The sequence below is a fragment of the Balaenoptera physalus genome, assembly GCF_965194825.1.
Source record: "Balaenoptera physalus genome assembly, chromosome: 10".
NCBI lineage: Eukaryota > Metazoa > Chordata > Mammalia > Artiodactyla > Balaenopteridae > Balaenoptera > Balaenoptera physalus.
In genome coordinates this window covers 9,482,488-9,509,205 of record NC_138889.1, presented here as the reverse complement: position 1 = coordinate 9,509,205, position 26,718 = coordinate 9,482,488, and the positions used below count along the sequence as shown (strand labels likewise).

Sequence of the window (26,718 nt, the reverse complement as noted above, 5' to 3'; positions counted from 1 at the left end):
TTGCACAAAATGCTCTCGGTGCATCATCTCCCTTAAAGGCGCTACTCTTATCCCCCTTCTAAAGGTGCGAACCTTGAGGTTTGTAGAGGTTAAGGCTAGGAGAGTGATGGACCCAGGCTTAAACTCAGAACTGTCTGACTCCCGTGTCTTTACTCTTACCCACAATCATATACTGAGCTGTGATATGGGGGTGGGTCTGGGCAGCTTCAGAGATGTAGAGATGTCAGATGGAATTTTGGTTTAAGGATCATCTAGTCAAGCACTATCATTTTGCACATGAGGAAACTGAGGCAGGGAGTGGTTAAAGTTCCGTGTCCAAGATCACACGGTAAGTGAACAATGGACTCAGGGTGTGAACCCATGACGCCCTTGGTCTACTGCCTTCTGTGGTCCTTGCTAAGCCCCAGGCTCATCTCTGTCCATCCTTCCAACTTACCTAGGATGCTTCGTGGGAGCTCGCTTAGCTGTCCTTGGGCACGGAGGGTCAAGTTCTAGTGTGCTCCATCCCGTGGGAAGCTTTCTTCTGTCCTTCTCCCCACCTCTTAACAATGAACTTTCATCAGCTCCCTCCTCATTTACCATTTCATAAATGTCTTCATATTTATAACTGTGAATGCTCAATTCCATTTATGATTCAAGTTTATCTTCATGGTGAGTAAGGCAGGCCTGAGTTTCAATTCTGGTTGCGTTATTGCAGGGCCGCTGTCTGAAGGCCTTTGACGTGATCACTTGCCTTCCAGGACTACAGGCTGCTGGCTTTGGAAGGCCCCAAAATATCACGCACGTGGTTCCCCAGCAAGTGTCTGCTGGTGCATGGTGAGGAGTGAAAAACAAGGACAATGTGGAGAGGTTGCATGTGCACATATGTGTGTATATGTGTGTGTGAGAGAGAGATGGACAGATAGAGACAGAGAGAGATAGAGACAGAAAGAGAGAAGAGACAGAGATGGTGGGGGGGGGATGCTTTTCATGATGCTCCATTCACTTCAAAGAGTTCAAAGTGTGGTCCTTTTTGCTCTCCTTACTTTTGGGGGTTGAATTACTTTATGAAACGGTGGTGAAAGAAGACACTATTAATGTTTTATCAATATACATGTTTGTCAACCCTCCCAGTCTCACAATGTTTTTTAACATTTTACGGATGGGGGAAGCCAAGTCTGGGAGACCATGCTCTCTGGGGCATCTTCTCACCCAATACAGGAGTCTCTTTGCCGTGTTGGGAGCTCACTACTTTCCAAGGAAGCCTAACTCATTGCTGGATGGTGCATAGGACTAGCGAAGTCTTTCTTGTATTGAACTGAGGATTGGCTTCCTCTAATATCTATCAATTAGCCCTAATTCTACCGTGTATAGCCACGCACCCTCTCTGTCACATAGTTTCTTCAGATATTTGGAGGACCACCATGTGGGAGAGAGATTGTTGCTTTAGTCAATAGAATTAGGTAGGACCAATGGATCATATTAGAGAGGGACAAATGAAGGTCCATCTCTAGTTTCTTCTCCCATATCTTCTGTCTCACGGGCTCCTAATAAGGAAAATAACAACAATGACAGCTAACATGCAATGAGTGCTTATTTTGTGTGAGACACTGTTCTAAGCACTTTATGGTATATGAACTCATTAAACCCTCACAGCCAACCTCAGAGACAGGACCCTCATTAGCCCCATTTTACAGATGAAAAACCGAGGCGCAGGGAAGTTAAGTAACTTGCCCATGGGCCCACTGCCAGGAAGTGGTGGGACTGGGATGGACACCTGTACACTCTGCTTCCAGAGGTTGTGCTTTTAACTACTAAACTTTTAACTTTAGTTAAAAGAACTAGATGTCTTTGTTCACCTCTCTCTTCTACTCATCACTGTCAAATTTATTAAAATATGATGCCACAGCTGCATCTAAAAGTAATGTGGATTGATAAGTCTAAAGTGAGGGGACCATTCTCCCCTTGGTTGGCCACCACATTTAGGCAACTAGGATCAATGTAATGGGTTTGGCAGCAACACCATACCCTGGGCTCTACCTCTGCTTGCATTTAACTCAAGTAACCCTTGTCTTTTTAAAAAAAAAAAACAGGTCACCCCAATCTGTGATTTTTGCAATTGATTTTTTAATGTAAGAGTAGGATTTGGTATATTTATTCGTGTCAAATCTTTTTCTACAACTCTGTAAAAAATTAAACTGGATTTCCATGTGGGCATAGACTGTAATAATTTGATGGTTTAGAGTGATGGGATTGTGGGCAATTTTTTTAAATTTTCAAATTTATTTAATTTATGGTTGTCATGATGTTATTGTGCAAGAAATAAAAACTGGTAGAGGAAAAAATTAACTTTTTAGTTTTGGGCCATCCTTTTAGCTTGTTCAAAGTTTTATAACACTGCCCTTCAGAATCCATCTCCCCAGCAGAGGGGCTGTGCTTCACAGCTTAGCAGCGTGTGCAAATGGCAAGTCTGCCGTATCTTCTTCCAAGTCGCTGGTGTCTCGACAGTCCCAAGAGGGCAGGGATAAATCCCCACTCCATGCAATTCAGCCTAGAAACTTCCTGTACTGAGTTCACGTGTGCTCAGTAGCAATGTGTCAGTAGTTTAGAAGATTACAAGTTGGAGCCCATTGCCAGCCAGGGGCTGGTTGTGGAAACTGATTAGAATGAACCGAGTCCGCCACTGAACATTTCAACAGACACTTGCTGAGAACCTGACACATGCTGGGCTATAAAGATGCATAAGGTGCCGTCCTCATCCTCACGCACTTGCCTTCAGTGGTCTGGTCTTGTCTCTGAGGTCCTTCCGTGAGTCACCAGTCTTGGTCCTGGAGATATTAGTAGACAGCCCCAGAGGAAGTGCCTCATCCTGGGCGACATCATCATGAACAAGAGGGACATCTTTCCATGAGCGCGTTGTATTACACCCCATGCCTGAATCTTCTATCTGAAATTCTACCTCTTCCAGGGAGCCTCTCTGTCTTAATTAAAAGGAAAATACTAAAGAGTGGTGGGGTGGGGAGTGTCCTCTTCTTCATGACCTTCCTTTGTTGGAAAACCTTCAATGACTCCAGGAGCTCACAGCCCAAGCCTGGCCTCTCTGCCCGACACTCGGAGCCCGGATGCTCTGGCCCCTCCCTGCTTACTCAGCGTTACTCCCTCCTCTAGTCTCTCAGGCGGCCCAGCCCCTGCCTTGTCCCTGGTCACTCCATGCTTTCCCCCCGTCACCTTTGCTCAGAGTGCTCCGTTTCTTGGAATGCCCTCTCTCTTCTTCCACCAGCCGAATCTCTCCTGACCAGTCCTCCAAGACCCCAGTCAAGGTCTCCCTCCCCCTGAAAACTTCCTTGAAGGCCCCAGCTGTCGCCAACTTCATTTCTCTGTGGAGAGAGAGTTATGGTCTCTACCACACAGTTCAGCACTACTTTATGTATGTTCTCGTCTTATTGGATGATGTTTCATATGGATATTCTTATTTCACCACTGACGTGGCGGCACTTTGATTACAGGAGCTGTGGATTTCATTCCTGCTGCACCTGGAGAGTGTAGCTCGCGGAGCAGACACCTGATAAATATGTGCTGGGTTTTTCTTCTTCTTGTTGTTATTGCTTTATCCCAAGACGAGAATTAAAAGCAGTCATGTTTTCTGATCTTTCGAGTCACGCCCCCATCATTTTTCTCCATGCACATCTCCCTTCTAACCCAATGGGACTCTTCACTTTTACTTGAAAGTGCCCTCCTACGTCTGGACTTTCCATAATCCTGCCATAAAGCACAGCATCGGTGGTGGTGTTTGCTTGTTTGGGCAGCTTCCCCATATAGATTTCCAGCTTCCCCAGGGGCTCCTCAGCTCTGTCCCCCTGCACGGGGTCTTCCATCAGACAGGTGGCATCAGTAAGTGATCATTGCCTTGGTCAGCTCAGGGCTCTCCACAGCCATGAGCCTCTTTTTCTCTGGGGAAGGGGATGAAACTTGCAAGAAATTGAGGCTCCAAGAAGGTCAGGAGGGAGTGATCCTGTCTCTCCGTCCTGGTTAGTCCTCTAAACAACCGTCGCTTTGCACCAGGAGCTCCTTGCTCAGGAAACTCCCCCCCACTCAGCAATGGGGACACAGGGCTGCCAGCCCTGGCTGTGGTCCGGAGCAGGACCCACTTCCGAGTTCACCCCCATCCGATCTTGGCTCTCGCTCCCAGCAGAATCATACACAGTCTATAAAGATGTTTTCTTTCACTGACAGGTTGACTCTGGAGCAGGACCCTGAGGCTTGCCGTCCTCCATGCCGCTCACCAGAAGAGGGACCGTGAACCGTGAGTAACTCTGACGGGCATTTTCCATGCTGACTCAGTAAGGTTACGGGTGAAAGACCAGCCCTGAACCTGATCTTTCACAGCCGTGCATTGTGCGAGAGACGCACTCTCTCTCAGTGAGCTGGTCAGAATGTGAAATACAGTGGACCTCTAATTAGATGAGGTCCGAACGTGACGAAGAGGCCCTGTAACATGACATCCTATTTAATTAGACTGTATTGATTGTGCGTTAAGGTGGACCTGACGTGTTATGCGTGTCATGAGTGTTGGAGAGGGAAGCTCTCGAGCTTGCAAGGGCAGGCTAAGCTTGGGAGGCCGTGAGAGGAGGACCTGGGCCAAGGTCATAGCTTGCGCTTGCTTTTATGTCTGGTTGTTTCTGGAGAGACGTGAGGGAGGAAAAAGGAGAAACTGCTGGTCGCTTCCCTTCCATCAGCTCGGGAACTGCTCCCCACCTTATCCGTCTGTGTATTTGCTCATATCGGTTCTCGCACTTGGCAGAAGTCTTCCCACCTGTAGGCCCTGGCCTAAGTCCAGTCTGCTCGTTGCCACGTCCTTCGGTAATCCAGCTAGAAGTGGTTTCTCCCTCTTCTGAGATCCCGTGCCTCATCCGTCTGCTGGGCATTCCTCTGCCCGCACGTCGACGTGTGCCCTCAGGGAGGCTGTGAGCTCCTGGAGGCTAGTCTGGGATTCCCTGCTCCTTGCTTCCCCTCTGCACCCTCCATCTAGGCGCCGCTCAGGCACTGTCAGCTGGAAGGGCTGGCCTGGGGCTGCACAGCTTCCCTGCCCTGCTTCGGGGGCTCCCGGGGGCTGAGCGGCTGCGACTTTGATAGTACATTGGCTCCCAACCAGTCCGCGGAATTATAAATGATTAACCGTTATCAGTGCACATCTTCACCTCTGTGTAAAAATAGATTGACTGTAATGAGCGTTTGAATAAATCATAAGAATGGCCGCCCTGCGATCGTCTAACATCCTGCCGATGGCTGCCCGGTGAGTGAGCAGGGCGCCGGCCCTCCGCCTAATGGCCTGCGCGGCAGTGCTGGTGCCTCTGTGATTGACAGGCGCGGCTCCCAGGGCATCCCCTCTCCGCCCGGCTTGGAGTGGTCGATCCCCAGACACCGGGCCGGGGAAGGGTGCCTCCCTCCATCCTGTTCCAGGAAGGCCTACCTAGGAGATGGGGCCGGGGTGGGGGGAGCCAGAGTAGGAAGATAATGACCTTTGTGAGAATCGATGTCTCCTCGCACCGGAGGTTAGAGGGACCTCATCAGTCAAGTCAGTATGAGAGGAGCAAGCCGAGCGTGAAGCTTCACGAGACCGGGGTGCGTGTAGGGGAAATAAGTCTGCACGCTCCGTCCCTGTCCCCGAGAGCAGCCGGGCGCCTGGCCCGGACCCACCCACACCTGGGGGAGCTCCCTCGTGGGGACACTCTGGGACCCGCACAGAGAAACGAGGAAGAGTGGGGATCTTCAGGTCCTGGGACTCTGAAAGGGGAAGGTTCAAAGGCTCTTCCTGGGAGGGTTTTTTGCTGAGGGAGAGCCTGCCTTTCGGAGGGGGAGGAAGAAGAGGAGGGACGGGACCTGCTGAGGAGGGGACAGTCTGCAAGGCTGAAGTGAGGGCTGGATTTGAGAGGGAAACAGCAAACGTTCTAATTTAATTCGAGTGATGTTCCAGTTATTATGGCTGTGTAACAAACCACCCCAAGACATAGTGACTTGACACCGTTCATTATGCTCATTTATTCTGTGAGTCAGGAGTTCACACAGGGCACAGTGGGGAGATTGCCTCTGATCCACAGGTCTGGGGTCTCTGCTGGGGCAGAAGCTGGGTGCTGGAATCGTCTGGAGGCTCGTTCACTCACCCCTCTGGGGGTGGACACCAGCTGTTGGCCGAGGCGCTAGCTGGGGCTGCCCACCAGGCCCACGTGCCCTTTCCACGTGGCCCGGACATCTTCATAACGTGGCTCCTCGTAAGGTGGTGGTTGGATGCCCAGAGGGAGCGTCCTGAGAGGGAAGAGGAGCTGGATGGGGCTGCCCTGCCCAAGCCCAGCAGTATCACTTTCACACGTTGCCCTGGTTGAGGGCAGGTACAAAAGCCCACCTGGGTTTAAAGAAGGGGACATGGACACCTGCCCCTGCAACCACGTCTCAGAGGAGGCGAATCCACAGCACATCAGATGAAGAGTGTGGTTGGGGGTAACATGCTGTGGCGGCCGTCTTCGGAGCGCACACTCTCACACTAATGCTCCTCAGGTCTGGCCCAGCACAGCCTCACGTACTCCCGAGGCAGGCTAAGGAAGCCTGCCTGCAAGAACCAAACTGTCTCTAAACCCAGCCAGTGTCTGGGTTTAAAGGCACCCCGCCAAGCTAGGCTAGGCTCCTCCCCAGGGGGGCATTCCCCGAGGACACGCTGGTGTTAGGAGGCCCTGCAGTTGGCAGAAACCTCTACCTCAGCGGTCCCCAGCCTTTTTGGCACCAGGGACTGGTTTCCTGGAAGACAGTTATCCCCCAGACCGGGAGGGTTGGGGAGGGGAAGGGGAGGGATGCTTCAGGCGGGAATGCGAGCGGTGGGGGGCGGCAGGTGAAGCTTCCCTTGCTCACCGCTCACCTCCTGCTGTGCAGCCCGGTTCCTAACAGGCTGCGACCCCTGCTCTACACTATAGTCCTTCCCAGCAAGAATGGGTCCAGTGTGCCACCCACAGCTTGAAGTGCCAGGTCTGGAGAGGGCCTTAGACCTGTGACAAGGACTCCACAAGCCTGGAGCCCTTCGTTCCCAGGCATAGCTCCCACACCCTCCACTCCCTGGCCTTCCGGTCTGGGGGAGGCTGCAGCCAAAGATCAGAGCGAAGAGGCCGTCGGGTCTGTCAGGGTGTGCGGGGGGCCTGGGCTATGCGGGCAGCCCTTCCTCCGTGATCCTCGTGTCCTTTCCTCTCCTTGCTTCCGCTCTGCCACACCCTGTAACCTGTGGGAGGCGGGGCCTTTGAGGACCAGGCTCCATCTCCTTTGCCATTTGCCTGACCCGGATGCAGCTAAGTTTTGGAAGAGCATCTGAGTACCCTGGATGCCTTGCTGTGACTTAAGGGGATAGAAACAAAACTCAAGCAACCACAGGGTGAGAGCAGAACCAGTTGGTTTTTCCAAAGGGCCAAGATATGAGAATGGCTAATGGTGAAGGGGAGAGGGCAGGGAAGAGAGGGGCAAAGAGGCTTGGTTTTTGTTTTGGTTTTTGATTTATTTATTTATTTATTTATGGCTGTGTTGGCTCTTCGTTTCTGTGCGAGGGCTTTCTCTAGTTGCGGCAAGCGGGGGCCACTCTTCATCGCGGTGCGCGGGCCTCTCACTATCGCGGCCTCTCTTGTTGTGGAGCTCCAGACGCGCAGGCTCAGTAATTGTGGCTCACGGGCCTAGTTGCTCCGCGGCATGTGGGATCCTCCCAGACCAGGGCTCGAACCCCTGTCCCCTGCATTGGCAGGCAGATTCCCAACCACTGCGCCACCAGGGGAGCCCCAGAGGCTTGGTTTTGATGAAAAGTTTTGGAGGGAGAGTCTTGGAGTCTTCCACAAGTCGACTTAATATTAATAGTAATAACTGTCGTTTGTTGAGCACTTACTACATGCTAGACACTCTGCTCAGCATGTGATGTGCATGTTTTTACTGAAACCCTCACACTATCTTATGAGACACTGTTACTATCTTGGTATTACATACAGAAAGGGAGCAGAGGCTCAGGGACAAGAGAGGTACCCTAGTCAGTGACACAGTAAGTTAGTCACAGAGTTGAAATCAAACTTATGACTCTATCCTAGAGACTTAATCACTTCATTATGCGGCTCCAGGAAACTCAAGTTTACTCTCCTGTAACAGGGAGAAGTCTGATGACATCACCTCCAATGTCACCCTCAGTTCTAAGATTCTAAATGTGCAGAAAAGATTCTGGGAACTGATTTAGACACCTCTAAAGTGGAGGCCGGCTTTGTGGAAATGGGTCTGTGTGAAAGCACAGAATGATTTCCTGTTCTCTCCTTTCCCCTTTTGTGAAACTTAGGTCAGGAAACCAATGTTTAATTTGGGCAGGTGAAGGAAACAGATAAAAACCTAAAAGATCATTTGTATTTTCAAGGCTTCAACTTGGGGGGAAAAACATTGGGTTTGAAGTCCAAAGCTGGGGTTTGAGTCTCAGCCCCATGACTTAGAACCTCTGTGATTCTGGATACAACTCTTTGGTCTTCAGATTCCTTATCTCTAGAATGGAAATGGGATTGTACACCCTTCCCAGGACGGCTGTGAGGACTAAATGAAATCCAGCACGTGCGAGCTTTAGAGCCATTCCTGGTGCACAATATGTATACAGTAATGGTTCAGCCATCCACTCACCCAGTACGTTAGGAAAAAGTAGAGATGGAAAGACTGTTCCTCTCCGTTGCTGCTGACAGAGATGGTCTAGCATCTTTCTTTTAACCATACTCTCCATAAAAGTTCACTCATAAACTATTGATATTTTAATAATACACATTAGCATCTTGCCCTTTGACAGATGAATATTGAATGAGCAATAAAGAGGCAAAAGAGTAACCAGGTACATGGCTGCGGGGAAGCTGGAATCATGAGTGGTTGTCAGAGGGAAGGCCCCTTTCTAGGGACCTTGTGACTCACCTCTCTCTCCAGTGGCCCCTAGGAAACAGCTCTTAAAAGGAGCTCAGAATCCGGTCCAGCCCAGCCCAGTCAGGGCAGGATTTGTCCCCGGTTTTCCTTCACTTGGCTGGAGGGGACTTGGAAGAAGACAGAAAAAGGTCATTAAAGAGCTGCTGAAGGCCTGGACTTTTCACCCTCGTGTGAAATACCTGGCATCTCCCCCTCCCTTTGCGGAAGATGCAGGCTTCTTCCCCGCATACTCTCTCCTGCTCTGTAAATTAAAAGTCTGCAGACCAAGTGCCCACAAGAAATCAGTCAACAAGCTTAGAAATAACTCAAACTACTTCCGCCCCCTCTCCGTCCTCTGCCCACCAGGTCTTGATGGGGCCTATGCTTGGGGTGTGTGTGTGAAGGTTTATAAGACAGAATTTCCTGCCTTTGCAGCTCCTGCTCCAGCCCCGCTGCCACGGCCTCCAGTTTTTCGTGGCCTCCATCTGGCCTGGGAGTCCTTGAGTGTGCAGAGAACAGTGGCAGGGGCTCTTCGTTGGTCCGGCTTAATTGGTGTGATTTAATGACGTTTGTGGTGGATTCAGGTTTATACGGCTTTCTGAGCTGCAAATCTGCTTTCTAAATGTGGAATTTTTGTGGAGTGGTAAAAAATAATGGCTGTTCTGTGATTCCTGCCTCCCAAGCTAGGAGATTGCAATTTACATTATGCAAATAGACATTATGCAATCAAGGCACTTTAGCAGGAATCTGGCGGCAGAGAGGCCGCTGATGAGATGCGAGGTCTGCAGCCCCAACTGGAGGGGCCCTGGAAGAGCGGAGATGAGGTGGGGAGGGGGTGGGGCGGGCGGAGGGGGTCGAGTCTGTTCCGCTGGCCCAGAGATGAACACTTCCGGGGGCTGCCAAAGCGGCTCTCTCAATGAATGGCTTTGTTTAATCATACCCCCTGTCCAGAGGACTATTGTCTTACGGATAATTTCGTTTGCCTAACGAGATTTTGCTAATTAAATCTCCTTTCAGTTGGTGTGACTGTGACTGCAGGAGAGGGGCTATTTGGAGTCTTCTCCATAAACCTTTCTGGAGAGGAGCAGGGAAGGAGGGCCGGGAGGGAGGGGAGGAGAGAAAGGAGGGGAGGGAGAACCTTCCCTGCGGTAAGCAGGCCTCGGGAAGCTTCCAGCGGGGTTTGGAGCTACAAGGTGGTTGCCACCACCCACCTGGCCTTTCTCTCCTGTTCTCTGGAAATGCAGGTACCCATAAATCTTTGTCCAGCCTGAGGAATTTCCCCCCTTTTCGCTTCCTCTGTGGCTCCTGTCGCCTCCACCTTTACCCTTCTCAAGTCCTTCCCAAATCCCCAGAGCTTCTGCAGGATTTCCAGGCACTGCTGCCAGCAGCTCTGGCGGTGGGTGATGGCAGTGGTGATGTAGGAACCCTCCCCTGGCCCTCACTGTTAGCCAGCCAGCCTGGCTCTTCAGAGAAGAAAAATTGCTCCCAAATTGGCCATTTCTCCAGCGATAATTGCATGAATCAAAGAGGAGGAGACCTTGTCAAATTCATGTACCATCAGAGTCAGCCAGGGATGTATGTGGAGGAGCCTAGCGCTGTGCCAGCAATAGCTGGAGCCTAATTAATGCTGCTGTGAGCGTGTGCCCATGTCACGCCTGTGCTCCTCCATCCCCAGGGGTTCTTTACTGTCTGCGGCTTCCTTGGCCCGGCTGGCCAGGGGCCTCACAGCTCAGCCCTGTCTACTTTTCCTGCTTCATCTCCTGCCCGCCTCGTAGCTCTCTCCTCCCTGTTACTTACAGACACTCCTATTCCTGGTACCCAAATATACCAGGTTGCTCAGTTCCCCCCAAATACTCTGTATCACTTCGCACCTCAGTGCCTTTGCACTTGCTGTTCCCTCTGCCTGGAATCTCCTCGTCCTGAATAGCCCCTGCTCCTCCTGCAATACCCAGCTCACATATCTCCTCTCTGACTACTGCTCACAGGGCTTCCTGCCTTTCCTGAAACACTGCTGTCCTCCTTCATCCTGTACGTTGTCACAGCACCTCAAACATATGTATCTATCTATCCAAGTTAAGAACTGAATCTTATTCTTCTCCTAATCCCAGTACCTAGAATCATCCCTGGCCACAAGAGGCCCCCTACAAGTTTGGTTGAATGAAAAAATGAAGGAGTGAACCGAGGGGTAGGGGGTGGAGTGATGGAGAGGTTTTCTCTAGTAAGCCCTCCAAACCCCAGGATGGGTGATGGGGGGAGGAGGGGGCAGGAGCCTGATTTCTGTGGGGGCTTTGTAGAGTTACTTGCCCATCCATTACCTTTACTTCCTGGGTGGGAAAGCCTTAATTCCCCCTGTGTGCCAGGCCCTGCACTAGGTGTGTCAGCGTCTCCTGTTGTACCTTCTCACGTGGATCCTGTGAAGTGGGTATTGTTTTTGCAGAGGGCACTGAGGATAGTCTATCCTCATCAGAGAGCAAGGCAGTGTTTACTTGTAACTGGGTCCAGTGGTGGGGACCCAGCAGGCTCTACCTCTAGGTAGGTGAAAGCTCCTATGCTTCCCAGTCCTCCCTCCCCATCTATCCATCTATTCAACCATCCATCCATCCATCCATCCTTCCATCCATCCCATCCATCCATCCATCCATCCCATCCATCCATCCATCCATCCCATCCATCCATCCCATCTATCCATCTATCCCATCCATCCATCCCATCCCATCTATCCCATCCATCCATCTGTCCCATCCATCCATCCATCCATCCAATCTATCCATCTATCCCATCCATCCATCCATCCATCCATCCATCTCATCCATCCATCCATCCATCCATCCATCCATCCATCCATCCATCTATCCCATCCCATCCCATCCCATCCATCCCATCCATCCATCTATCCCATCCATCCATCCGTCCATCCATCCATCTCATCCATCCATCCATCCATCCATCCATCCATCCATCCATCCATCCATCCCATTTATTCATCCATCCTGACTAGAACCTAAGCTGTTGCACCCTGGGCTGTCCCCGTGCTGGAATGCCTGGGTTGCTGCACTGGGAGGGCCTGTGTGTCTGTGTGTGTGCTGGGGGATGGGCGAAACCCAGGCCCCGCAGATGGCCCCCGGCTCCTGGCTCTGGTCTGTTGCCCAGCTAGCAGTGGGGATGTGAGGATAAAGGAGTCTGCCTTCCATGCTGTGGAGCATGGGGGCAGTCCAGGAGAAACGGCTCGCATCCTCCTATGTGATAAGGGTGTATGCCTGTTGCCTGTGTCTGTGCAGGCTGCAGGGTGTGTTTGTGTGAGGCAGTGTTTGAAGACAGTGCTTTATGTTTTTCTTGGTTCCTGAGTTTCAGTGCTTTGCTTTTTGCCCTGAAGTTTTTCCCTTGGTGCCCATGTTCTGTCTCTTCACCAAGGCTTGTAATCATCTTAACATCCCCACCTATCTATGCTCTGAGTCTGAAGGGTTTCTTGGTACATAACAGGTGCTCAACAAACACTCTGTGATGCACTGAATGAGTGAACAAGTATGCCCTTTGCTGTCAGATAGACTTGAGCTTGAGCCCTAGTTCTGTTATTTAGGTAGCTGGGACCTTTGGATTTAATTTTCTCATTCAGAAAGCAGGAATTCTAACACTACCTATTCTATCTTTCTTGAAGGGTTGTTGGTGGAAGATTATAAGAGATATGTGAAAGTGTTTTATAAACTATAAAGCAAGTGTAAGGGGTTATTATTATAATGGTTATTACACTTGAAGTGATCATTGTGTTTGAAAATTAGGGATTCTGTTTTCAGGAATATAAAATCATCCAGGCCATGTTGGAACTCTGAGGCTTACAGAGCAATTATTATGGGAACTGATTCCCCATTGGCCCAACTATGGGGACTTCCAGGGGCTGGGGTGGGAGGAGGGGTCTGGTGAAGAGGGCCCATCTTCATTTGTGCCACCTATCCCCCAAGTGGACCCACACAAATTGTCTCTCTTGAGTCTCAGCCATTGCCCAGTCTTCTGTGCCTCATTATCTTTGCATATGCTGTTCCCTCTGCTAGGTAAGCTTTTCCCCTTTTCTCCATTGGTCTTTTGACCCTCTTGTGCCAAGTTGCTGCACTGTCCCGGGCTCCCTGGTTGCACAGTATGCCTCCCTGAGGGCCTTTATCACATGGCATCTGGGACTGTGAACACCAGGGCAGGTGCCGGCCGTCAGTCATCTCTGCAGCTCCAGAGCTGAGGGGATGGATGGATGGGTGGGTGAAAGGTGAAGCGGAGAGTTGGGGCTTGGTAGCTGCACGGGATTTGAGCTTTTGAAGCACCCTAAGCTGTAGGGGCAGGCAAGGAAGAAGCAGCTTCAGAGAAATTAGCACTGCTGTGCAAATAACCCCCAAATTTCTGAGAGATGTTTCCCACCCACTCTCAGGTCCAAAAGGTTAAGTAGGCTGATCCTCCCTGGAGTCCCTGGGCCTGGAGGCCCCAATTCCGTGCAGGTGGGTGACTGGATGTCAGCCAGGTGGGCACTGAGGCCTCCAGGTTGGAGCTGAGTCCTGAGGACAGGGAGGCACCTGCCCGTTGTGGGTCCTCACAGGCGAGCCGTCAGCCACGTGGGGAGGCAGGTGCTGCCTACCACCATCCCCAACCCTTCCAGATCCTGCCTCTTGGTGGAGTCAGCCCCAGCTGGTGGAGAATCTGCTGGAAGCCCTCCCGGGAACCTGGCTCCCTCGCTTTCTCCCTGTGTTTGGAGGCATGCTGTCTCCACCCTTCTCTGGTCTCTCCCCCATACCCGCCCACCCCGGGCAACGCTCCTGGAGCCCCAGGCAGCCGCAGCCAAGTGCCAGGGGTCTGGGAGGCTTTTCATTACCGAATGCACTGAACCTATTTGTGAGTGTTTTGCAAAGTGTTTAATCCAAGGTGTTCCCTCAATTAAATTAGTGCAAACATCTGGGTCCCACATCCAGCTCCATTTGCATTCTGTGCTATTTATTACAGCAGGAAATGGGAAGGCACCTTAGGAATACTTAGGACTGAATTGGGGTGGGTTTGGGGGGTGGGCGTCTGAGGGTGCCTGTGAGGTCGGTCCACGAGGCGGACCCATCTCCGGCCTGGGACTGATGTGGAGCTGCTTTCTGGTGCAGGGGACCACACGGCGGGTGGGGGGGGGGGTCTGGGCTCGGGACCACCCGGTCTTATGGGGGAGGCTGGGTGAGTTTAATTCATGCCCCCAGTCCCCACCTGGGCCCAAGTACCTGCAGAAGCAGGAGGCTGTTGTTTTATAACTTTAAACCCAATTTAAAAAAAAAGAAAGTGTATCACATTCGAGTGACCCATCTGGGTCTCTCCTGAGGGAGTCTTTCCTGCTGCAAGGTGGGTTTTTTCATCATGAAACTGCTCAGCCTTGGTGACTGGCGGAGCGTGGGTGGCAGCTCTGTTCCCCATACCGTGTGATTCCGGTCCTGTCGAGGACTTCGGGAGTCCTACTATTATCCTTATCCAGGAGGCTGAAGAAGAATAGCTTCTGTTCAGTGCATTATCTGTTGTAACCCTCCCACCAACCCTGAGGCAGGTCCTCTAATAATAGAACAGATCAGAGAGCCAGGCTTAATCAGACAGGTTAAGCAACACGCTCATTGTTCCACAACTAGAAAGGGGAGCAGAGGGGATGTGAACGCAAGTCTGCACGACCCCAAAGACTACTTCCCACTGCACTAGGACGTCGCTCGTGAATGAAGCAGTTGGGATTGGCTTTGAGTTGGGGGCCTTGCCCCCTCCCCAAGTCTCGTGGCCAGCACACCCTGGCCGGGCTGTGCAGAGGCCCTAGTCCTAGCCTGCCTGCCCCCATTGGGATGGCGTAACCTGGGATTCCCAGGGGCCTGCGATGGTGACTCACCCAAGGGAAGGAATTCCTGGCTTTTGTGGGATGGGGCAGGGAGGAAAAGGAGTAGTCTGGAGAGTGAAGAAGAGGCTCGTGGGATGCTCAAGGACTTAGGGGTCACTGAATTCCTTGGTACCGAGTGGGGAAACTGAGGCTCAAAGGAGGCAACCCCTTGCCTAAGGCCACCAAGGGTTTTGGTGGTAGAGGCTGGACCGGAACCCAGGGCTCCTACCTCCTGGGAGGGGAGTGATGTCAGGGCCTGGGGAGGTCCCAGGGGTTCTATAGGGTGTGCTGGCATTCTAGATGCAAAGTGTAAATTAAGGCTGGAGCAAGCAAGCAGGATGAGAAGGGGATGAAAGGCTCCTCTGCTAAGGATGCTTCTGCACCACATTTAACAAAGAACCTTCCAGGTCCTAGAGGGCTGCTGGCCATCTCTGGCCTGGGCCCTGGGGCAGGTCCGCACCAGCTCCTGGCATTTCACCTAGTGATGTCGGGGGCAGCAGAACCTGGGAAGGCTGGAGGGGACCCGCGATCTGGGGCAGCGCACACATGGGGGTGTCCAGCTCGCCTTCGCCTTCCCCATCTGCCCTGCAGTCTGGGCAGCATCTGGAGGAACAGGGTACAATGGATTCAAACCTCAGTCCCCTCTCCCACTTCCTCCCTTGATGAGACAGGACCAGGTCTTAGCCTTAGTTTCCCCATCTGTTAAAGAGTAATAAAATCTCATCTTACAGGATCGTTGGGAAAAAAGGAAATAGTAGGTATGCTTGACCCTGCTTCTGGGTGCAGAGCATTGTTGCTGGTTTTCCTTTCTTCTCCATAGCCCGGGTCTACTTTCCCCTTTGGACCCTGTACCTGCTCCGGGATATCGAGGGATGAGGGGCTCTGTCGACGAGGGTGGGCAGCCCCTGTCTCGGTTCCTCCCCTTACCTCTTCTCTCCCCTCCCTCCCTCTCTCATGAGAAGACTTTAATAAATGCATCTCAGCATGTGGCCCTGCCTGGGGCTTTATAAGAATGAATTGCTTATCCCAGCCCTTACTTCCTAGAAATGACAATCTGCAATCAATACACATTTATTAAGCTCCACTGTGTGTGGTACCCAGCTCTAGGCTCAGCAGGGTCAGCCTGAGAGCGATCCCCAGGCTTCTTGTCTCCTCCCAGGGCCCCAAAGTTTCCTGCTTTCTTTGGCTTTGCTGGATCCCAGGACCATCTGCTGTTAACAGCAGAATTTGGGGTTTCTGTACCCTTTTGTGCCTCTCTGCTTCTACACGAGGTCCTCTTTGCCTCGAGTACCCTCCACCCCCCCCCCCCCCATTTACCTGGGTGGAGCTCAGTTCCTTGGTTATGAATATGTCTGTAACCACATCTCAGCTAGGGTTTATCTTCCTTGAGCTCCCGGTGCACACTGGGCATCTTTCTGTGACTATTAATCACATCATATGTCGATTATATCTTTATTAGAGATGCTTGGCTCTCCAAGGGTAAAGGTACGAAGTGTAGCATCCTAGAACTAGCATGGGCCCTAGGGGTCATCTGTTCTCCTCGCCTGCAGGCCAGGTCATGCTCAGTTCATCCCTGGCAGAGGAGAATGCTTTCCTCTCCTGTTAGCCTTTGGTGCTCAATAAACGCTTGTTTTGTTGGACCAACCACTGGCATGTTTGAAGGGAGGCTGTCATGGCAGCATGCCTTGCTCTCTAGTTTCCAGGGTGTTCAGCCTGAGAGTACGTCCCTGTCCCTTTTATGTGCAATTCTAGTAAGAATTCTGTCTCTTTCACCCGGCCTCAGGATATGGGATCTCCAGATGGAGCTGAGGATCTGCAGAGAAGAATGCACCCCTTGATTTACTGCCCCTGTGTCTTTGCCCCCGGCATTTCCTTTTCCTGAAAAGTCTTCTCTGTCTGGACGGCCAAACCCTGCCCTTCCTCCCCAGTCTCACACCACCTCTTCCACGAGCCATAGAGCCCTCAGGGGTAGCCAAGCATCCTCTCCCTTCCAGAGCGCCTGGCCTGAGCCTCCTCACACTGACCAGCGTCCACCTGCATCCTGAGTGTATCTGTCTGTCCTCCTCCATGAAGACGTGTCGGTACAGGGCACGTGGTTGATGCTTCTGTAGCCCTCGCTCCACCTGGCATGGCGCCTGGCACATTCTGAATTTATCACACGTGTTTGCCAAATGAATGGGATTACCATTCACTACATTTGTCACCAGTTACTGGAAACTGGATGCTAGGGCCAGCAAAAGAAAAACAGGTGTTAAATTCTGTTTGGTGTACTGAGCAGACCGGCATTACTTCTGTATGGCAGGCCTGTCAGGTCCCAGACATTGATACTCTACATGTAGAGTCTCCAAAGCAGAGAGAGCAAGATGGGCCATTGGAATAAGAGAAGAAAATATTACAGCTTTATTTGTATGTATTTTTTTTAAATCTCATCCTGTTTAGATTTCTGTTTTTGAATATGTTCCCTAAGACACCTCATATATTGGTAGAGCAGTAGGGTGAATATATACACTCCCACACATGCATGTTTATATATGTATGCATTGAGCGTGTATTACACGTTTTTTACTGATAGAGTTGTAAACAAGTCTGAGGACCATGGACTTGGGCCCCTGGCCCACTCTCCAGGAGATGAGTCCAGTGCCTATTTGCCATTGTCTCCGGACAAATGTCCCATCCCCTAGCGTGGCCTCATGTCATGCCTAAAGCCATACAGCCTGAAACTCACTGGCTGGCAAACTCCTTCGGGACGGTGACTTGGGGGCCCTCTTCACCTGTGACTCTCCAGGGCCTGGCACATGACAGGCACTCAGTAAATTACATGGGGCTTGAATAATATTTATTTGAAGTGAGACTATCTGAGAATCTTTGAAAGTTTTAAAATTTGACTTCAATTTAATCCTGAACTGTCTACTCCCAGATAGTACACTTGACATATTTACTAGAGACACATTATGCAACAAAAAAATAAGTGTATGCCTACTTTGTACCAGGTTCTGAGTTAGGTACTGGGTGTCAAATTTGAGGTCTCTGACCTCAAGTTACTTACATTCCCCTTTTTCAAAAACAACCAAACAAGAAATCATAATGTAAATCAGCACTCCCCTCTTCATTGCGACTGTTTTGAAACAAACGGCCAGGCCTCACACCATTTCCTCTGCAAATGCTCTAGACAGTCATTTAGGGAGGACAGAACCCATCAACCAATGTAGCTGTGTTCTAGGGGCTGTGCTACAGCCGCTGGGCATGGCCAGGGCCCAGGGGAAGCCGGGAGTGCTAGTTCTCCCGACAGGGGTGGGGTGGGCGGGTAGAGTGGGGTCAGGAATGATTTTTGTATAAATGAAGCTTAGGCTGAGTCTCTAAGCTTAACTTCTAGGCTCCCATGTGGAAATTTCAGAAGCCAAGAGGGGGCCTATCAGATAAGGGGTGGGTTTGAATAGAGGGAGATGGCGGGCACAGAAGACAGAACACTTACAGATCTTACAGCTGTCCTCCATCATCTTAAGACCAGAAGCCGAGGCCTCTTGCCCAGGGTTGCAGAACCAGAGATTGTCAGCAGCAGAATCTGGGCTCGGCGGCTTCTCCCTGGCCTCCCTCCGCCTGCTCTCCACGCTTGGAGGACCCACGGCGCAGGCTCCCACACACCCGGGCTGCTGTGGCCGGGAACAGCACACCCTGCGCCCCCAGTGCCTCTGGGCTCTGGGCACCCCCTTCTCCCTCCAGCAGCTTCCGGAGGGGCCATAGGCCTGCAGGCCCAGAAGCATCACGGGCTGCATGTGACTTCTTCTTTCTTCCCGTACAAGTTGAGCACTTGCCACCCTGCTGTCTGTTTTTCCTTGCTAAGGTTCAGTTCTAATTATGTTGATTTTCTTCATCCCACCCCCTCCTGGAAGCTTATTAGGTTGAATATTTTTATTTATTATCATTTTGCCCAACTCCTGCCAGCATTTCCAATTACTCTCCCCGCTTCCTTGTAATTGTCTTTCTGTAATGGCTCTGAAACAATTGCGCTAAATGAGGTGTCTCCTGGAAGATGAGAGTCTCACTTCATTAAAGGCTAATGTATTCTCAGCTCCAGCTCTGTGGGGCTAGCTTGGAAGGAAGACATTTAAACAGCTTCTTTTATTTTATAGGAGCCACTTTTCAGCGACGAAGATGTCTGTGGGGTATATGTGTATGCGTGTGCGTTGCCTGATTTTAATTTAAAGAAAGTTTATGAAATAGTGTAAGTCTTCCTATTGATGAAACTCTCTGTCCCCGGGTAGCTGAGATTTACGCAGGTGGGGTCCAGGGCTCTGGAGCAGGATGGACAGGGGCGTTTTATTTGGATGTCCTCCCTGCCTTTCTGCCAGGTCCCCTCCCTTCCTGTTAGCCCCTGGGCTCTTCATGCCGCCATCCTGTGTCAGCTTCCACTGGGTGATGACCTCCTGTTGTGTATTATTGTTTTCAGTTTATATATCCTAACTCATTCATTCATTCATTTGCTGTCTACTCATTTACTTGTTCATTTGTTATTCATTCAACAAATGTTTATTGCCTGCTATGTCCAGGCATCATTCAGGATGGGGATATGCCCTTTGGGAGCTTAGAGATCAGTGCGAGAACAGAGGCGGATGACAGGTAAGCAGGCACTTCTAGTACATTGTGTTAAATGCTGTAATCAGGCAAGGCAGGACCACCTGAAAGCACCTAGGAGGGCACCTAGTAAAATCTAGTGGGGTCAAGGATGGCTTCTAGAGGGCAGGGCCTGGGGTCTGGGTTGATACCGGGAGGATGAGGAGTTAGCCAAGTGACAAGGGCGTGGTTGGAAGTACTTGAGGCCGAGGGAACTTCCGTAGCTAGAGAGGGCTTGGCAGGTGAGTGAAATGCAAGCTTTTCCATCTGACAGGAGCCCCGTGTGGGACAGGGGCTGTGATGGGAGGAGGGGCCGGAGATCATGGAGGGTCTTGAAGGCTCGGCTACCAAAGGATTGGGGGACGTAGAAGAATTTTAAGCTGAGGATCGATTTGGCCAGATCTGTCTTGGAAAGATTGCTCCTGCTTCAGTGTGGAGAGGGGATTGGAGGAAGGCAAAAAAAAAAAAAAAAAAAGGCAAGGAGACCTTTTAGGAAGCTATTGCAAGTGATGATGGTGCCTTGCCTGGAGGAGGTGGCGGAGGAGAATGAGAAGCTGTGTACGTTTGTGAGGTGTTACAGGTGGAGAAATGACAGGCTTTGGGTGGGGAGTGTAGTGAGGGGGAGGGGGCATTAAGGATGAGATCTGCTTTCTGGCTTGGGCAGTCCGGTGAATGTGTGTGGTGGGGTCCCAATATCAAGGACAAGGCCCGTGAGAGGTCTGTGCAGCTCCCCCAGGATGTGGGACCCCAGGCTCAAATCCCAGGAGATGCAGGGCGCCTGTCCCCAGTGACAGCTACGGAGCCCCAGTGCCTTCGCCAGCAGGGCCCGTAGGTGGCATGTGGGCGTCTGCTCACTCTGATAAAGGGCCACATGTAGCTGCATCGTCGAGCTCTGAGCTGAACACCTGCGTTCTGAGCTGAGCAGGTCACCTCTTGGCTCTGACTTCTGACCCAGGCAACACAACCTGTACCAAGGCCTCCGAGCGTTGCCCAGGCAGCTCCCGTGGTAAAGGGCTGTCTCTTCTAAAGGGTTTTCTATTTCATAGTCAAGAAGGAGTAGGCTATGTTTGGGTTGGAAGTGAAGAATGTAAGCTTACACCAGGTGGTGAATCAAGTTCATCCAGCAGTGTTTTTATGCCTCCGAGGCATGTTTTTTTTTTTTTTTTTAGGATCCCTGTAAGCTTGTGAGCAACGGTGGTGGTGATAGTGATAAAAGTAATGATAATGACTTCTCCATTTATCAAGGCCTGCTACGTCCCACACACTCTATTAAGCATTGCCTGAAGTATCTCATTTAGTCCTTGCCACAGTCCTATCATGTGGATATTATTATTGGCACAGAGAGGTTAAGTAAGCAGGCCCCCAGGATGCCCAGCCCGCGGTTTCCTTCTCAGAATCAAGGAAGGAGGGAGTTGGCCACACCAGGCCAGGAGAAGTGGCTTGTTCCGTCCTCCGCTTGCTGTTTTCCCGTGTTCTTCATGCCCCTTGTTATGAATTACTTTTTTCAGCTTATATATCCTAACTCATTCACTCACTCATTCATTCATTCATTCATTCATGTGTATCCTTCAAGGCCCTGTGCAAATGCCGCTGACTCCCAAGCAGCGCCAAAACTCGCCCACTCCGTGGTTCCTAGAATACATACATTTCTCAGTTATAGCTGCTGATTTGTAGTGAGTTCTTTGAGTGTCTGTCACCTCAGCTCTACTCTGGGTTTTCCCTGGGAAGGGATCTTGGCTAACTGCTCTTTATATCCTTGGTACCCAGCACTGGGCCTGGTGCACAGTTGTCCTATGAATAAATAAATGCTACCAGGGAAGACAGGATGCCCAGGAGGGGCCCGGGAGGTCAGCTTACAGGAGCTCCCCGCGCCCTGCCCATTGCAGGAGGAGCAGATATGCTGCTCAGCTACGCTCCAGACTGGGCTCGGTTCCCCGGGGCGACTGGCTGGCAATAAGGGGCAGCGTCAGGAACACAGTTCTCTCTGTGCTCTGGGAGAACGCAGGGGTGAGGTAAGTGCCCCTCCAGGGCAAGGACCGAAGGAAGCAGCGTGGAGCTGGATGTGTACTCTGATGAGGTGCTTAAGTAACACCAGGCTTCCTCGGGCTCCCAGGGGCCGAAGAGAGCACACACCAAGGGAACAAACAAATGGAGATGGCAAGCCACTTGCGCTATTAGACAACAAAAGTGAAGCAGTGTGTGCATCTGACGTCTTCCGCAAAAATTTAGCGCCGGAGCAATTGCCAAGCAGCCTTTTTTTTTTTTTTTTTTTTTTTACAAAGAATAAAATGTGTCTAAATATTCAAGTGCAAAAAGTCACCAATAGTTTTCCATCTCCTCAAATCTCGCTCCAATTGCCATCCCTCCCAGGCTGTGATGGGGTTCCGGGAGATGTTGCCCTCAGGAGAGGCGGAGGCCACCTCTTCAGGAGCTCCCTCCTTAGCCTACAGAGTCAGGGCTCTGGTCACAGCTTGTGGGCAACGAGGGGAGAAGGTGGAGGAAGGAAGCACTGGCTCTGAGAGCCAGGGGTCCTGATCACTGAATAGCTGTGTGACTTGGGGCAAGTGGCTTACCCTTTCTGAGCCACAGTTTCTACATCTGTGGATGAAAAGAACCATCAACTTTGCCCTGACTAACTCGCAGGCTTGTTTTGAGTCTCTGTAGCCCGTGGCAACACGTGGGGGGGTCCTGACCACTTTGTGTTGCTGCCTGTCATTCAAGTAGGGTAGCGCAGAACCCTCTGCCTGCTCTCTCCCTCTAGCTCTGGAGCGGAGTCAGGCCTCCCCGCCTCAGTTTCCATAACACTGGGGACAAGGACCCAGGTGAGTTCTAAGTCTGAAGCCCCCTGGGGCTCTTGGAAACAAGAGGCCAGGCCTCCTGAGCCCAAGGGAAACGGGGAACTGAACTTTGTGCTGCAGAGCAATGAGAAATTTAGGGTAAGAAGTCTTCAGATCCCAGAATGGAGCTAGACAGAACATCACTCTGTTCATTTAATAAATATTCATTGAGGACCTACCACGTGCCAAGCATTGTGTCAGTTACTGAGAACGCATGGGCAACACAGCTCCTGTGGCAGCCCCCGTCCTTTCAGAGCTCACGGTCTAGCGGGTATTCCAGATTGGTGCCCAATCCTCTCCATTTCATAGATGAGAGAGGACATACGGCCCAGGAGAGGCAGTGACTATTACAAGGTCACGTAGCCAGTTAGTGGACTTGGCAGGATCAAAAACCCGCCTTGTGAAGTTGAAATGAACTGATGCTTGCCGAGGGCTCAGAGCCACTCTGGGCCCTGCCTGGTGAGTGCGCTGTATGTGCTTCCGCTGGGTCTCCAGGCTCTAGGGGCCTTTGCCCCTCATTGGCCCTGAGCTCCAGCCTCACTCGTCTTGAGTCCGAGTGTTTGAGATGAGACTGGGCCACCCTCAGGGTGACACTGACCAAGGGAGGACGGAAAGGACAGCGGGCCCGAGGCTCTTGGCTCTCGGCATTTTACTCTTCCATTCAGCCAAGGCTTCTGGAGAGCTGGCCTTGTGCCCGGCACTGGGGCTGAACAACCCTGCAAGCCCCCTACCCTCGAGGGATTTATATTTCAGTGGGGGAGGGGGCTGGACAGCCACCATAAGGGAGCCAGGTGTTTTCCGAGTGAGACAAGGGTTATGAAAGTCCAGTACGGTGTGATTTAGTAGAGCTTAACCCGGATGGTGGGTTACGGGGCAGTGAAGGTGGGGCTGTAGGGCGAGGGGATTGGGGCGCATTTTCTTTGCTTCTGGAGATTGCCCTGCCAAACGAGGGGGGACTCTGGAGAGCTTCTGCTCAGCTCTACACACCAGTTTCTAAAGCTCAGCATCCCAAATAACGTATCAATACTGAGATTGGGGCTTCCCTGGTGGCGCAGTGGTTAAGAAACCGCCTGCCAATGCAGAGGACACAGGTTTGAGCCGGGGTCCGGGAGGATCCCACATGCCGTGGAGCAGCTAAGCCCATGCGCCACAACTACGGAGCCCACGTGCCTGGAGCCCACGCTCCGCAACAAGAGAAGCCACCGCAATGAGAAGCCCGCGCACTGCAGCGAAGAGTAGCCCCAGCTCGCCGCAACTAGAGAAAGACTGCACGCAGCAACTAAGACCCAACACAGCCAAAAAAAAAAAAAAATTAAAACTAAATAAATTAAATAAATAAATAATCCTCAGATTGGCTTGAAAAAAATGTTTTAAAAAATACTGAGATTGTCTCTACCCTGCCTAGCCCCCTACCCATAGCAGGAGGTAGTGCATCCAGAATGAGCCCCCTCAGATTTCACCACTATCCCCTTGGGGGTCTCAGTGACCTCCCTCCATTACAATTCGGAATCAGGAGTAAAAGAAATACAGAAAGAACAGCACTATTTTTCTGATGTTCCTTGGGCCAAGTTTTATCACCTGAAACGGGGGCATTTAACCTGCCCAGGAAGAGGAAGGAGATGACCTCCAGAGCAGATTCCCAGGTGTCACTCTCCAGTCCTGAAGAAACACAGGGAACATTTCATTCCAGGGCACTGGCAACTGCTGGGGAGCTATCACAGCATCCCCATTCCATGTTCAGGGAAAAGCCGTCTCTTCCTTCTCCCCAGCCCCTCTCAGCAATCTGGGTGCCTGTTTGTATTGGTTATTTTGTCCAGGAATCAAAGACTTCCTTTGGACTTGTGTGACCCTCTCTTCATTCATCAGGTGAGCCCTTGGGTGGGTGGCCCCAGGACTGGTACTCTAGGACCCCATCACCAAGGGCTGGGATCCCGCAGGCCATCTCATGATTAGGGATCAACTGGACGCAGTCTTGATGGCACTTCAGGACCCAACTGAGCAAAGTCAGGAGCCTTCCCAGGAAACTGGACAAGCATAGGGAAGCAGGCAGAGATCTGAGCAAACCTGGATGTGGAGACTTCATGGTCCACAATCCTGGTTTCTTACATTCCTTGTGTGTGCCTGAGTCCAAAAAAGGTCATCTTGCCCATCCTCCTGTCTCCAGGTAGGACTGCAGTTAACCAATGTACCAAACAGGTGAAAATCTCCCTAATTCCTGAGAATATCCATTCACAAAGTATAAAGAGGGGCTCTGGAAAGGAAGGAAATGGATCTGAATCAGTCCACTGAATCTGTCTCTTCAGACATCCATCAGAAGCATCCTTAAAAGAGCCATTTGACTCCGAATCAAGTGTCTTCCTTCCTCTGGGTCTCTTCCCCACTGCCTCGCACTCTGGCTGGGCATCTCAGGGGCAAACCCAGGAACAACAGAGACATTTTGACCAGATAGTACTCACTTTGTCTGTGTTTGGGGTGGGGGCATAGGGGCAGGCCAGATTTCATCCAGCAAGTACCCGGGTGCTCGCTAAGCCAGTCCTGGGCTGACAGACCCCAGGGTCCCCAAGGACGCCTATCCACTCAGCCCTGGGGATTGGTGCTCAGCCGGGCCTCCCCTACTGGTGTCCTGATCCTTTTGCCCCAATCTCTAGAGCTCTCTTTTTGTCCACCAGTCCCCTGACTTGATAGCCCCTGGAGAGATGCTTTCTTCCCAGGTCGTTGGCCACTCCTGGTCTCTCAGCAGATAAAACCCGCTGCTCTTCCCCAGCCCAGCTGCTGGAGTGGATGCAGATTTCTTAGTAATGATCTTCCTGCAGGAGCAGTGGAGACGGAGGAGTTGCTGCTGCTGCCTCTAACATCAAAGCTTGCCGCGTGGCTTTGGTAGAATGTTAAGAACTGCGAGATAATTAAGTTGCATCTCTGTGCATTGTTTACTGTTGCTCTCAACCAATCACTATTCCATAGGGGCTAATCTGTGCAGGGCTTTTTTTTTTTTTTCTTTGCAGTGCCTGTTTGTACCACATTCTTCATTATGCTTCAGTTACAATTTTAATTTTACTATTATTAAATCTTCCCCAAAGCTGTATTATTCTGTGCCTCTGAGCTGGAATTCCTGATTTGGGGACTGCCTCTGGGCCTGTTCACAAATGATTGTTCTTGTTTAAAAAAGAACATGCATTAAAACTCAGCGCTGGAGGAATCCTGGCTCCCTTCCCTCCTCCCTGCCCCGACTCACCTGGCTGTAGGAAATGGGGGGAGAGGGGAGACAGCAGAAGGGATCTGGCAATTCTTAGGATTTTGCTGTTGAAAGAGCATCTTCATGGCCTCCAATGGCCAAAGGAGAGGATAGGAAGTTGAGTGCAGGTGGGGCCGGCCAGTGAGCTGGAGGCTTTGTTTTTATAGCCTATAGGATGCCAATAGTAAGGGCTCTGTATTTATTCCAGCAGTTAGTATAGCCTAATAGTTAGGAGTGTGGGCATTGGAATCAGATACATCTGGGTTAGAAAACTGACTTCTTCACTTACTTAGACATTGCACTGTTAGATAACATTGCTCAGCCTCAGTTTCTGCTTTAAAAATAAGGAAAATACAGCAGGTTCTTATTAGTTATCTATTAGTGTATAAAAAATAAATAAATAAAATAAAATTTTTAAAAAAATAAGGAAAATAATGATGATAATGCTGCCCCACAGGTAAGGATGAAAAGGGATAACGTTTTAGAATGGTGCCCACCAGACGGGGAGGACTTAGTTTATCCTCATCATCGTTATCCTGTCATTCTACCTCCTGTCTGTTTTGCTTCCTCCATCGCCTATCGAAAAGTTTGCTCACTTGACTTTCCCTGGGAAAAGCCTGCCTCTGCTCTCTGTCATCACTAAGCCAGTGGAGTGGAATCGGAGGTGCTTTCCATATGCTCCCAATGACTGGGGGCTGGTAGGAATTAGTTACCTGCCTTCCCAAGAAGGAAACAGGGCAGATTCCCGGGGATCTGAGCTTGTGGAGAGAATGGGGCCCTGCCCTTGCTGAAGGTGGCCCGCCCTGGGGTTTTGAGAGCCCAGAGCCAGCCATCAGTGCCCACTGCTGTAGCCGGGTCGCTGGACCTGGCAGAAGCAATGCAGCCGGTGTCCCGAGCTCTCCTCCCTGCACCCACCCCAGCGTCCCTGCCGTCTCAGCCTCCTCCTGAGGTTCCCTCAGCTTCCTTCTTCCCTGTCCCCCTGTCCCCCATGCAGCCACACACACTAAAACCATAACTTTTTTTCCCCTTTCCCATTATCTCTAACCCATATACTCCGGGAAGTTTAATTTGTTCTCGGTAGTAATCACCATTAACTAGAAATTGTCTTTCTCTGTGTAAACACGTCATTAGTGAAGCTGGTTTTCTGCAGGGTCCAGATTTCATTTTTATTAAAATGAAACACTTTCAGGCGCCTCACTGTGTCCAAGGAGAGAGAGTATAATTTTAACCCATTGGGTTGGCCACAGATAATTGGG

General features: G+C 51.1%; 1 protein-coding gene across 3 annotated transcripts in view; it reads left to right on the top strand.

Annotated features, from left to right (window-relative positions):
• Positions 1-26,718, top strand: part of PKNOX2 (PBX/knotted 1 homeobox 2) — a 257,918-nt gene that overhangs the window by 67,006 nt on the left and 164,194 nt on the right. For all 3 annotated transcript variants that reach the window (XM_082475901.1, XM_082475905.1, XM_082475900.1), the window contains exon 2: positions 4,213-4,282. The gene's annotated coding sequence lies outside the window, so the exon portion shown is untranslated. The remainder of the gene's footprint in view (positions 1-4,212; positions 4,283-26,718) is intronic.